Genomic DNA, 12,340 nt, shown 5'->3' with positions numbered 1-12,340 from the left:
CAACACCCTAGAAGCAGGATTTTGCTAGAAAGAATTACCTGTTACTTTTGTGGGTCCTTGATTACATCCAAGATCTGAGGAACAGAATAGAGAAGAGCCAAGCACCCTAAGCTTTTTTTGGTATTTACACTGGATTATTACTTTCATCAGCATTTTTCAAATAATTACAATTACAAATCCTTCTGCTGACTTATTCATATCATCACAGAACACTGGCACATGGGCTATTCTAAACAACTTCTCTAAACTTGGCGGTAAAATAAAACCAGCTAAACCCAAACAAAGTATTTCTGACATACCTGCACAATGAAGTTTTGCTAGACTTCTTTATAAGCTCTATTTAAGCTTAAACAAGTTTAGCATTTCCACCTCTCACCCTCCAAGCTCCCTGTTCTTTAGATCTGCAAAATAAGTTTCAAAAGTTTTTGTTTTTTTGTTGAAAGAAGAAAGCAAAAGCTGGGGAAAGAAATCATTCTTTTCCTCAATTTACAGTTTTCCAGAATTAACTGGAAGTTTCAGGCAATGAAACTTAGGGCTTTTTAGGACAGAGACACAATTTTCCAAACTCTAATGGTGCAGCTCAACAGAAGGTGGCACAAAAGTCTGATTCAACAGTTGAGACCAGAAATTTCTAATAGCAGGCAGAAACTTTTCCAAAGTCCTCTGAAGCACTAGTGCTGATTAGTGCTGTATTTCCTCACCTGCTTGCAGGAACACAGATTGCTTACTCTGTTCTCATCAAAAACTGAAATGGCTCCAAGCAGTGCCTGGGAGCATAATTAAAAAAAGTTGTGCCCCAGAGAAAGCTGCAGAGAAGGCTGAGCTAACTGAGAAATGCACTCACAGCTTTTCCAGCTGACAGCCAGAGAGGAGCTGCATTGCAAGTTCAATAGACATCAGATACAATGAAATGCTGGGAATGTTATGGCATTCTACTAAATTTTGCAAGTTTCCCAAAGACAGATGAATGGGAAGTTCAAAGTACCAAAAATCAACACAAAATCGGTAAGAATCTAAAAATGGTAAGAGTAGGTATCATGCAGTTTTTAGAAATGGCAGAATTGGTGAATAAAATAATTCAAACTACTTCACTGAAAGCTTAAGCGATGATAAAATGTTCAAAAAGGGATGCTTTTTACCCCCTTTTATGTCTTACATAAAATGGACTCTTTCCACTAACCTTTCCTATGAACCTAGACCCCAATTTGGATAATTCCATTATCTTCAAAGAAGAAAGATATATTAGGAAAATGAAGCTATAGACTAATGGTACCTTATTAAAATCCTATTTACATAGAATTAACATAAATACAAGTTGGTAAACCATATGCTATCACATCTGTTCCTCTGTGTATTAATAACAAGACTGTCCCCTATAGGGCTCTCAAATTAATATGCATTAGAATGTATTACAAAGTATTTTGATTCTCTTGACAATATAATTTGCAGCTAGATTATTTGTAGGCTTCTAGCTTGGAATTATTGCTGTTGCACTATACATCAGCTGTTTCTTCTAGTGTGATTAAAGTACAACACCTGTCTCTTCTGATATTAAGACTTTATGGAATTGTGTCAATTTTCAAATTCTCAGCTCCTTACAATTCAAGTGTTTTCAGTTTGAATGTGTCAGAGGATTTCAGTCCTTTACCAACTATGCCATCATTTAAGAACTTTGTTTTCCAGCTTCCAGGACACTTAATAGATGTGAAACACCAGCAGTGTTTACTAATTAGGCTAGGAAAAAACAATCACATAAAAGAAAAAAAAAAGCTTTAAATATGAGCCTTAATAGATAAAAATTCTGTTTCAGCTACCAAACAGTCTATATATGTATGTTTGCATTTCCAATGAAACTAACAGATGCCTCCCTGCACTGAAGAAAGCAGGTGCCTGTATTAATGCCTCAGTGCCTCAAGACTGATGGCATGATGGGTAAAGGACCTGGGATGTGAATTGATAATAGATCCTGCCTTCATAGTCTTGATGTAATACTGAAAAACATGCCCAAGTTTTCAAAACCTATCGAGGAAATACACTGAATAGAAAATCTTACTGGAAGGTTGTTCTTACTGCTCAGGTTTACTTTCACAGTTCTGGAGCCCGACACACTATGTTTGAATTTTCAGGTGCTGCTAACAGAGGGAAATGTCCAATATGGCATTCTCTATCCATGGAACAAGGAGACACATTAATGAAACCATCTTTCCTCCTAGTGCAGTTTTTCCTGCAGTTGTGTTCTGTGCAGCCTGTGCTCAGGAGCCAAGTGACACCAAGGCCAGCCTGCTTTGCTCCAGCACTGTCACAGGAACCCTGCAGCACCCTGCAGCTCAGGAGTCACACAAAGCTGACACACATCATGTGAGTCCAGGTGTTAGGTATGAACTGCACCTCTTCTGGGATCAGAGGAGATTTAGAGTGGGAAAAAGAAAGATAACTGAGCAGTCCTCAGCTTGTTCCCTGCTGGGTCTTCTTCTCCAAGATGGAATCCACGTTGCTTTTGTTTTCATGCTGAAGCAATCTTCTGCCTGGCACCCCAGTGAAAGATGCAGTGATGCTCTGCAGGAGACAGGGCGGGCTGTGGCATCTCCTGGAATGAAAAACAGCCTTGAGAATAACAGATCATCAGCAATTTTCACTGCTTTTAGGTAACAGAGCAGGAATCACAATCTTCAAAACAAATCAGTTGTGCAGTAGAGGGATGGAAGCCATGCAGACAGGATTATAGCTGGGTTTTAGTTTTGGCCTGCAACTACCAAATTTTTCTGCTTTATTGTATGCATTGTGGGAGGCTGCATTATGGATCAGATTGCTGCCTAAGGGATTACAGAAATATGTGAGCTTAGACTTCCCACACTCTGTATCATTATGCCTGCAAAATTTCCTTCACTTCTGCATATTCATTAATTGCTTGAGTTGTCCTTAAGTTCTGAAGTGTTTCTGTAATTTCTAGCCTAGACACAAAAATAATGATTTTTCCAGCCAAGACAAATAGATTGGATCAAGAGTAATCCTACTGAGCTTTGAGTTCCTAAGCAGTGATCACAAAGGGTCTCTCAGTTATAGAACAGTGACCCTTTTGAATAGTATTCACATATAATTAATATAAGCATGTCTTAATAAACCATATGCTCACTCAGCTGTTCTTTGCTGTATTAATAACAAGGCTGTCCCCTAAGGGACTCCAAAATGAATGTATATTAGACATATGTATCCTAATAACCAGAAGGTATCACAGTTGGACTTGTCTTACTTTAGATAAGTATTTAATACAGCATTATTTTAATGACTTTAAGAAAACATATGTCCCTGTCAGCTCAAAAATGCAGTTTATGAGACTCAAGCTAAAGATTGGGATAAAAAATCCTCACAAATGCCATTCCTTCCCATTTTATATCAATAACTAATGGGATTGATAATAACGTGTATCTAATAATCTAATACATTTTAAAAGAAAAGGGAAAGTGACTAAAAGGCAAAGAGCAACATAAAAAAAACTCTGAATATATCATATAATTTCAGGTCTCATTTGCTGTTGCTCATTACCTTATGACACAGACTATAACAGACTATTGCTCTTCACAGTATTTAAGTGGGCAAGCCCATTTAAATAAAATAATCACCATTATCCCACACAAGAGTTCAGCTTGGAATGATCTGAAATTTCCAAACATGTTTGTTTTCTTATCTGATTTATCACATGAAATTTATTTTATGATATCCTAGCTCCCCCACGCTTTTGAGAGCAAAAGTGGCAAAATGAAATTCTAATCAAAATCCTAGAGAGAGGACATCTCTGAGTCAAAAAATAGACAATTATTACCTGGAATAAGGATTCCTGCCTATGTCTCTCACTTCCAAAGGAAAGCCTGATCACTGATGTTTTGTCTTTTCTAGGATGGTTCTCATAGGAAGAGAAGCAGGGTTAGAGAGAGAACAGACTGATCCTGCTGTGATTTATTAAAATGTGAATGTGTGTTTGTGTGATGGCAAAGAGCACAATGGCACAGGAGGGCCAGGGAGATGCTCAGGGGGCTGGAGCACCTCTGCAAAGGAGACAGGCTGAGAGAGCTGGGGCTGCTCAGCCTGGAGAAGAGAAGGCTCTGGGGAGACCTCAGAGACCCTTCCAGTGCCTGCAGAGGCTCCAAAAGAGCTGGGGAGGGACTTTGGACAAGGGCCTGGAGTGACAGGAGGAGGGGAATGGCTTCCACTGCCAGAAAATAACGGGAAAATAACCCTGGGAATATTGGGAAAAAGTTCTTTACCACTGGGTGGTTAGAGAGACACTGGCACTGCCAGAGGTACTGCAGGCTGCCCAGAGAAGCTGTGGATTCCTTATCACTGGAAGGGTTCAAGGCCAGGATGGAGCTCTGTGAGTTCTGTTATGGTTGGGTGAATAATTAATGAACAACTTTTTCTTGTAGTCCCATGAATGCCTTTTCCTACCTCCTTTGTGCACTTTCATCCTGTGCCACTTTTAAGTACAGATAGAAGGGGTTTTTTTGGTGGTTTTTGGGGTTTTTTGTGGGTATTTTTGGGGTTTTTTTTGATTTTCTTTTTTTTTGGGGGGGTGTGCTGGAGAGAGGGGCTTTTCTGCTGTGTGCAATGACCATAGATACCCTGAGCAATGGGGAAACCATAGGAGTGCTGGAGGCACCCCAAATAATGCACTCATGTTGGATGAAATTTGCAATTATCATTCTACCACTTCTTCAGCTCTGCATAATAGATACAGCTCACAGAAGAGCTCAAAGTTACAGCTCCAGTTTTCTGAGCAGATGTGATCCCCACCTCACAAGATCCTCAGGTAGTTAACAATACACTTGTCATTTTGAATTGGATAAAAAGCAGCTGTTCTTTAAGCTTTCATTTCAAAGAAAATACATCCTGTTCTGCAACAAATGGCAATTAGCTGTCAAAAGGGGAATATTGAGAGCAGCTCTCCAGATAAAATGCTTTTGTTTATCATTAATTTATAACAATGCATCACAAACTTGAGGAGTACAGCCAAGAGTCGTAGAATAATGAAGGCTGAATATTTTGATCAAAACAACTCCAGCAGGTTCAACATCTCCACTGGGCTAAGTTAGCTGAATTGAAATGTCTGGTCTCAATTGCTTGTTGCCGTGTTGTGCTTTCACCAGCTGACATGAGGAAACTTCTTTTCCTGACAAAAGACAAAACATTTCTGCCAGCTGAGGTGACATTGTGTTCATTCAATAATGATACAAGGCCCTGAGGTTCTTCAGCAAGAAAGATAACAGAGAGAATCCTCATTAACTAACTGCAGAAGAATGAAGGTCAACCCACAGAGAGAATTTCATGCTTACATGTCAGTTAGAACATTTGTTCTTCATTAATTCTTTAAACCCAAGCTGGGATATCATCTAGCAGCATTTTAATGTCCTGCACTCCATCAGAAATAACTCTTAGGATGTGGATTTCTTTGCACTGAGCTTAAGAGGCTTTTTTTAGAAGCCATTGACTTCACAACATTGGACACTAATAATGTTTTGGGATTATTACAAGACTGGATGTAATATAGGAAATAACAGTTTGGGTATTTCAAGATGAAATAAATGAGGATTGACATAATATATTCCAATAAATTCACTATATGTACATATAAAAATACCATCACTATTTTTATATTTGTGCACTACTTTGTTACTGCTGTATTTTTAAGTATTTTCTAGTGAATCAAAATATCTTATTTCTGTCAAGAATATTCTCCCCATAGAGTGGTAGAATTATATGCAAGATACTGTATTTTCAAATATGCAGATGCAACTATAAATATTTAGGTCTATTTACATTTGGGGACTTTTGGACTTATGCTGTGTAATTAACAACTAAAAAGATGATAGCCACAACTTTTTCTTAGACTTTACCAAAAAAAAATTATCCACGTGTCATGTTGTGACAGTGTTCCACATTCTTCTCTCCCTGTGATGGCCACAAAAAAATGTCCCCATCCAACAGCCTTCTGGTTCTGAATGATTATTGTTTTTAAGTACAGACCAGTTCTAATAGAAGTAAGAAAACATAAAGCACATTGTGTATGTGTATGTGTGTGTAAATCTCTCTATACATGTATCCATATCTATATGTTTAATGGATATCCTTCTGAAGATTTAGTTCTTCTTATGATCAGAGATTGAGGGCATTCTGCATAAAATAGGATGGTACATGTAGAACTTGGGAAGGTTTCCTGCAGAGCACGAGCACAAGCAGGGACCTTCACCTGGTCCTGCTCAAACTGCCAGAAGGTTCCACGGGCACAGCAGCCCTGCCAAGCCATGGTGCCAGAGCAGGACTGAAGGGCAGCAGCTGAGCAATTCCCAGACTTTCCTACCATCAGTCCTGGTAACCTCTATGTACAACACAGTAACATTCTAAATATTTGCAGTTCTTTGGAATTTTTACCTCTCTCTATGCCAAATGACTATTGTGCTTTCAGGTTTATTTTAACTGACATGTTGCAATTAGAATTATCAGAGACATCAGAGAGAATCAGGGAGAGGAAATGGCCAGAGTGTTACTGCTTCAAATGGAGAGGCTTATCCTTGTATCAACTTTATTCTAAAGCAGTTTCTTGTGACCCCAGATGGTTTGTCCTCAGTGTCTCATATTATTCATTTTATTGGTCATCTCTGGATTCTTGTCAGAAAAAGAAAAAAGATGATGAAGAGGTGACTGACAAGCAAGAATATTTTTACTGAGTCCTTTTACTGTTTCTTCCAAAGCCTTGGTGAGTTATTCTAAGTCTCCCTTTTAGCCAGTGCCAATCTGATATCAATGTATTATTTTATGAACACTGTGCAAATAGAGAATTATATTTATAAAATAAATGTATTCTTTTATAACACTGTGCGTTATTTTGTGAACACTGTGCACTCTTGTCTCTTTTCAGACTTTTGTTGATTTGTTTCAGGTTTAATCTGCAGGTGCCATTAGCTCCCTAGATCAGCACAGAGCCCCCAGTGCTCTCTGAAGGCAGAAGGCAGCCTGTGTCAGGGAAATCTGACTGATCAGCATGCTGTCTAATCTAACACTGAGACAAGAACATACCATTCTTTGCTTACATTTTCAAATGAGAACCTGGCCATAGTAAATGTTGTAATAGGAAAGCAAAGAAATAAAATTCTAAAATACCAAAACACTAAGGCACCTGAAACAAAACAGCCTCCCATTTAATTCCCCCCTGTAGCTGCAATCCAAAGGAATAGTGAAGCAAAGTGTCCGTTTGTGTCCTGGATCACGAAGCAGCTGTAGCCCTGAGTGGGTTTATCTAGCTGCCTTCTAAACTGTTTCTATCCAACCTTGTCCACTACAAAACCCTCAGTTCAACACCCTTGTTTCTGCTGTCAGGCAGAGCTGCAAACATGACTTTTTCCACCCTCCCCTGCACCTGCAGAGCTCTGATGTCTGTTCCTCACCCAGACAGCCCAGCAGACAACTGCTCTTCTCTTTCACCGCTCCCTTTTATTAGCAAGGCAGCAAATTATAAGCTACTCTCTCTTCCCAAACTTGTCCTGATTGGCTTGAAAGGAGATCCCAGAGCCAGCCTGCCACATCTCCTGCAAAGCAAGGCACCTGACACACTCAGGAAGAACAGCAGTATATGCTGTGTGCTCCATTTCCCAAACACCAGCTGCTCCATCAGTTCCACCTCAGCCTTCTCCTCTGCTGCTGCCTGGGTCCCTCCTGGCTTGGCTAGCCTTGCTCCTGGCAGGTGTCATTTCACATTTAATGGCCACAGGGCCCCCTTACAGACCATGACAGAGAGATACCTGCCATTCCATCCTCTTCTACTGGGGTGTGCCAAGCAAATCAAGAAGCAGAAGTGGTAGAATAAATTTACTGCTACACTTAGGTTGCATGTCCATCTTAGCTGGATTTACACATTCCTCAAATCTCTGGCATAATAAAACTGACATACACAAAACCCCCTCACAGCTGTACTAATTTACAAAAAGAGAACTGTAACAGTGTTCCTAATTTTTTAAAAAAATAGCCTGTTCAGCTTCAGCTTTTTTTAATTCCATTCTAATATTGATCAACAAAATGGCTTTATAAAGGGGAAGTTCCTTACCTAATAGGCAGTTGAAACACAGACAGTTCTCTGCGACACAGATCCAGAAGCTTCTTTAATTTCTTCTCTTGTGCTTGCACGCTTTAGAGCACAGGATTTGGTTCCCCCTCTTCTCTGCTGAACAATTACGAAGTAACATTTGGTCTACTTAGCAAATGGTGCAATTTCCCCTTTCATTTTCATTCATTTATTTATTTTATAATGAAGAGAGAGCTCTCAGAGTGAACGAGCAATTACCCAGCACCTTCCTCTGGGATCTCTCTGCGAGCAAGGAGCAGAGGCACTCAAACATGATTCCAACCCACCTTTGCCATCATCCAGGGGCAGAGGGGATCTGCAGAGCTGCTGACCTACCCAGAGGTCTCACAGGCACTCACATGACTTAAGTGTGTTAATGGTTTCCTAATCAAAACAAAAGCCACAAAGTTCCAATCATACACACCTGGTCATTACTGACAGATTATAAATGTGTGGGGGAAGTTCATAGTCCATCCCCTAAAGTTTATCAAAAATAACATTTTCAAAAATTACCTGAGTGTCCTGAAAGTTTTATAACAGAGCTTCTGAACAGAACTGTGAAAATGCCAAATTTTAAGGTATCCTGGGCTAGTTTTCCACCAATATCAGGAGAACTTAACGGGTTTCAATAGCTTGATCAGATTTTAAATGAAAGCAAGAAAAGTGAGAGATTTTTCTGTTTTTATTTTTTGGGGAATACTGAAATATCACATTAAAAAAGCAAGTTCAAATATATAAAACAATACAAATTCAGTTTTAGGGAGGTATACAGGTTAACTCTGAACCAATAATTTTCTGAATTCTATCCTACTATTTTACATTTGCAAACCTTACAGTAGTGGAAAATTATTCCTTTTCTTCTCCAGTTAAATAGTTAGCCAAAATAGCATTCTTTTATTATTCTTTTTAGATAACAATTGATATCAACTAAGTAAAACATGATCCAAAAAGTCTTCTTAAAATATCACAGCATTTAATGTTGCATTGCTGGATGGGGCTGTGCACTTCATGGAGGTTACACACTGCATTAAGAAAAGTGAATATTTATTCAACATACCAAATCAAGTTCTCGAATATTTTGCTCTTTTGAGAAAACTCTACAAAGGAGATTTCAAATCCTGTCATCCAAACCTGCCCCAGTTTACAGCTTCCTGTAAGTGGCTGAAGATATAAGATAGGAGTATCAGTCTACTTCACATACATTTAAATAGACTGGAGGAATACATTTTAAACTTTAGCAAATCCTAATCAACACAAGACTCTTTATACAAGTGCTGCTATCATGTGTTATTGGGTAAACAGATTTTTTTTCTCTTCCATCAATCTAAGTCTATTTATTTAGAAATTACTGGGTTATTAGAACTGCTATCTTGTCTCTTGCATTTAATTTTCAATCTGCATTACATTTAGATATCCATGTGACAGGGAAAGAGGTGGATGGTTCCATTTCTGTAGCTTCCAGTTCTGTAAAATGAATCTCAGTGTGAAAAATTAAGATTAATGGGCTTCATAATCATTTTGTTCCGCTGAAGCCAATTTGAATAAAAGGGAAAAAGAGTTTATATATGAAAATATCTTTGATATCTTTGGATAAAAATAAGCATTGTACTTGAGTTTGAGCTCATGCACAAATTGCCATTTTATTTTCTCCCTTACCTGTGTGAAGCCCCATTAGCATGTGCACAATGCCTTTCAGGATGTTCTCTTTCAAACTGTTATCTAAAGGATGTGCAGGAAATGGCCTGGGAGAACACGAAGTGTGGAGCAGCTGACTGCCACTTTGGGGATGTGATTTTAGGATTCCATGTACATGCTGATCTTCCCACAGATAATCTACCTTCTTTCTTTAAGTGAAGGGCAGAATGGTTCAGCTTGAGATGGATGCAGCAATTCTGACCCCCAGCTGCCTACCCGGCCCTCTCTGAGGCACCTCATGGGGTTCTTGTGTAGTTATTTAAGGGTGCCACGTGTCAAGAGTTTTGCCTTTGGAAGAGTTTGAGAACCTAAAGGTGCTGTGTAGCCAGTGCAGGAACAGCTGAGAGCTCCCTGCACTGGAGAAGGAAGGTCTGTCTGAGAGAGGGGTGGTGAGACCCAGAAATAAACCATCCCCATTACCTGCCAGAGGCATGGAACTGCTGGCAAAGATAATGGACACAAATTTGGGAAAATGGGCCTTTTCTTTCTTCTGAGATAAAAAAAACCACTTTATTGTGTAAAATAGAAGTGACATTTGATCAAATCTAATCCAAATTAAAACTGTTCCAATATCAGTTGTATAATGCCTAATGTATAATCCTTTCTAATTTTAAATGGCTAACACCAGAACTAAATTAGTTAAGCTAAAGAGTATTTAATTCCTCACTGGCTGACAATTATTGCACTAGAATTTTGGTTTTTACTCCTTAACTGTGGAGTCTCTAAACCTAGTCTTATTTCATAGGAAAACAGGCACATTTTAAATTCTTCAGTACAGGAGAAAGAAGAAAGCAGGTGATACTCAATAAAGATTTCATACCTATTCAGCTTCTTTTAGCATCTCCAGACCAATGATCTTAAATCAACAGAGAGATTGCTTGAGAACAGCCCTATGCCACAAGTCTAAGTCCAGCATTGATCCACCTCCTCACTGTTAGAAAGTCAATATATTTCATCCAGCACCTTTGGCTTTATTTCTAACTTTGCCACTGTATCTGTTGCCATGCTGTTCTGGTAGGTTGAACATAACCCTGGGCAATCAACCAGGGAACTCAGCACATTACAAATGGATGTGGTATGACAGTACATTAGCTAGGAAATACTGCAGCATCACCTCTTCCCTGAAATCTCACAAATTCCTCCTTCCCTTCTAGCAAAATACTACTGAGCCCATAATGGGGAATAAGTAGAATTTAGATTTTTGTAACTGCTGGCTGAGCAGCAGCCCATGAGAATGATAAACATTTTACTATTTCCAGCATCTGGCACTTGTAAAACTTTTGGGTTTAATTCCTGTTGTGTGATTTGACATCACCTTAGAAAACCTGCTCTAATCAGGTGCTTCATTTTATAATAGAAGCAGAGTGAATACATCCAGGTTTTGGATGTAGCAGAAGTGCTGTGATGTCCTGACTTGGAGATGGCCTCTTGCCAGCCTCAGCTTTGGCTGCATTACCTTTGCAATCATTTAGTATCAGTCCTTCATGTCAGCAGGGTGATAGCACAAAATGAGCACTTCCAAATGCATAAATACTCATCAACAGCAGCAGAAAGAACTGACCTAAGGCACAGTGCTTTGCAGATAAGGAGTCCCATTGGCTGCATGTTCATGATATAATTTGGACAATAACCCATTTCTTTACCATACCAGGTCTGTCTCCGTATGGCAGAGGAAGTAACTTTATTTTCTTTGCCCATTTAGCTTTTAATTCCTTTTTAAAGTGAGGGTCCTTCACCATGAATGTACAGAGATGCTATTTAGAAACTACTGTAACACAAATGAAATAGCAGCATTGACCAGGCCATTCTAAAATAATTATAATAAAGGCTGGGCAGATGCATGAGGAAGCCCTCAAGTCCATTTTCCCATGAAAGAAAAGTTCAGATAGCTCCTCTGTGTTTCTTCTTTGGAAAAAAGCAAAGCTTTGCCAGTTAATCAGGAATTACTTATTCACTGTGTCTGTGTAAGCCTCAGTGCAATAAATGGCATGCCAAAAAGTTAATATTTACTTTTAACACATATATATATACACCTCCTAACTACATGCAAACAATTAAATTAAATTTTTAAAAAACCCTCCCTGAAAAATTCAATTGAAGTCTCTACAAGGCCTTACAAAATCACACAGTTGAACAATGGCCCCTTAACAGCAGAGATGAATTATGGAAGCCTTTGGCCTCACAAACCATGACTATGATATCTGATAGAATTCCCCCCAATGGATTATGAACTCCTCAGGAAAAAAAAGAAAAAAACAAACCAAAAGAAACCTCACAAAAATTTAAAGAAATATCAATAATGATGAAAAATGATCAAAGCAAACTAAGACACCATCTAGTATAACTCAGATGATGCAGAATTATATTCTCACAGAGATATTTTTTAAGTTTTCCTGGAGGCATCAGTGAATCAATAAAGAGGAGAATTAATCCCTAAAACACTGGGAAATGTGGAGCTCAGGCTTTCATTTATCTTGCACTCGTGGTGCTGCACAGGTACATCAGGGATCTGACAGCCCTGTGTGGTGTTGCTGC

This window comes from Haemorhous mexicanus, chromosome 15 (assembly GCF_027477595.1).
Source record: "Haemorhous mexicanus isolate bHaeMex1 chromosome 15, bHaeMex1.pri, whole genome shotgun sequence".
NCBI classification, from domain to species: domain Eukaryota; kingdom Metazoa; phylum Chordata; class Aves; order Passeriformes; family Fringillidae; genus Haemorhous; species Haemorhous mexicanus.
Note: the sequence above shows the minus strand (reverse complement) of the source record.